The following is a 2,599-nucleotide window of genomic DNA, read 5'->3' on the forward strand; positions in this document are numbered from 1 at the left end:
AAAATTCAAAGGAGCACTGGCTATGACAGTATTGATAAAGTAGGGAGAAATGAAAAAGTTTGTAACAGCGAGAGGTAAGGAGGATGGGAAATGTCAGAGGAATCATTTATCAGAAGATTAGCTCTACTGTTAGTTAATTGCAAAGCCAATAAATCATAATTGAAGAAACATGTACTCAAATCTAAGCTTGTTGAATATCTTCTGCCATAAATTGTTTGTTAACTGTAAAATGAGTAAACTGACATTAGTTGTGAATTTGATGCCATTTGGTTGCTAATTTTAGTCTTTGATGGTTTACCTTTGTATTGAACGTAAAAAGCACCATACTTTTTGACAGAAAAATGCTGAATTGTATTCATTAAATGTTCTCCTTTTTTCCCCTTGTCATGAAAATGGGGATTTATGTTGGGTACAGTTCCACAGACACTGACAGGCCTTCAGAACTTGGCCCAGGCAGGAATTCATCCTGTGTTAGCCCAGTCCATGAATTTCAGTGGGCCTTCTAAGTATGAGAGGCTTCATGACCAAGCCTGATACTGTCCACAGCTGACATGGATACACAGCAGGAGAACATTAGATTTAGAACTCTTGGGGCCTTGGGAAAAAGTAATTTTTGTTTCATAGCTTCTGGCATTGTATAGCAGTTTTGGAATCAGCGAAGGTTTACTATAGTTTAGTTGTGCTGAAGTTATGATGGGCGAAGGAGTATTTTGTTGTGAATCGAAAGTAAATGGGCAGTTGCACATTTGTTTTCATATTTTTACAAGTAACTGAGCAAGATGCTAAAGTTCTGCCACAGAAGAATACTTTACCGATGCAATCACAAGAATTCTATAAATATTTGTAGGAACGGATTTCTCATCTATGGAAGATTTAATTGTTCATGTTTAGCTCTCGCTATTAAAAGTTACATAAACCATCATATCAAAGGAGGCATGAACTGTCTACCGCTGGACAAGTGTTCAATTAACTGAAATGGTGGTAATTGAAAGCAACCTATGATTGTATTATAAAATCATATACGAGGTATGAAGCAAGGATTTACATTCATGAGTAAATTAATAATTAATTATCAAAATTGAATGCAAAAGCCCATTTGGAAGCTACTGGCCCTAATAAAAATAAGTTAAGCTTTTTAACCTTTCTGTTCCTTAGCACCTGGGCTGCAGTCACCTCCAGAGATGGAGATTAACTGGTTTGGAATTCAAAGAGACGGCCCTTCCATTTTATACTGCCCTTTGTAGCAAATGAACCTCTATTTCAGCTCTCACACTTTGCAACACGGTGTTTCCAAAACTATGATTAAGAGGGTTGTAATTGTACTTGTTATGATTATAGCACCTTTCCCCTCCCCGTCCAAGATATATTAATTTCAACAATGGGCCGTATATTCCGATCCCTACGGGTGTGTACGGGCTGTGTACACACCCGTAGGGACATCGGAAATGCCGGTTTCAGGCATGCCAAGCGCATGCGCTGAAAACCGGCATTTCCGATCTGTCACGAATGCGCTTGACAGGTCGGACACCTGCCCTGGAGAAGGTCCTCTGCGGGCAGATAGTTCCGCTTTCTGGAGAATCTCAGCCCGCAGAAAACCCTTAGGCCTGCTTTTACCAGCATAAGATTTGAAAAAAAAATAAAAAAACTTTTCACTCATTTATCATTTTAAAATACTTTTTAAAAAGGTAAGCTTATTTTTAGCCCTGTAAAAAAAACTTTAATTATTTTTTTCAAAAAATTAAATTTTTGTTTAAAATATTTAATTTATTGTAATTTCAACGAATTTTTTTTTTTTAATTTAAAATTTTATTTAATGTTTTAAAGTGTTTTGGGGGTGATCTCCATTCATATATTTGACAGGTCTATCTGTCAAGTGTATGAAGGGAGATTCCCTTCTTTGATTGGCTCCACATGGCCCACGTGATCCCAGGGACACTTGCGAACCGCATGCGCCTCTGGGATACGTGGGCCTTGCGCATTTCGAGTTTGGAGAGGCCCAGGATCGGAAGTATACGCACCTCGGGAACCCTCAGGTAAGTCCATAGATTTTTTCCAGATCAGAGGCCTCCGCACGCGGGAAGCCTCCAATCGGAAAATACAGCCCATTGTTGCTGCTAAAATAAGGCTGGATCCAGCAAAATCTGGTTTGAGGTGAGCATAAGTGACTCAGATATTTGTATTGATAAGATATTTTGTTTCGTACCTCTTTCTGCAAGACATTCATCGACTTCCCCTGAGTGAAGCCTTCAGACATGTCCATCTCAAGACAGCTGTGAAAAGGAAATGGTCTGTCTTGACCTCCCTTAACAAGATGAGCTGAATGTTTTGCGCACATTTAGGTTTGGTAATAAGTGTTCCATTTGTCAAGACTACTCATCAAAGGAAAACTGATTGATTGGTAAAGAAGCCTTAAGACTGATTGAATCAAGCCTGTACAGATTGGTATTAAAACCTGGCAGGATTTTCCAAGGCTGTTTGTTGGGATTGACTTCACCTACTGCATATTAACATCCTGAATTAGATGTACATTGCCACAATTTAACCCTGCACTGTAAAGAGTATAAATTTGTGCTCTGCAACATGGACTGGGCCAAGACAT

The sequence above is a fragment of the Somniosus microcephalus genome, chromosome 12, assembly GCF_052327205.1.
Source record: "Somniosus microcephalus isolate GS21.2 chromosome 12, FLI_Smic_1.0, whole genome shotgun sequence".
Classification (NCBI taxonomy): domain Eukaryota; kingdom Metazoa; phylum Chordata; class Chondrichthyes; order Squaliformes; family Somniosidae; genus Somniosus; species Somniosus microcephalus.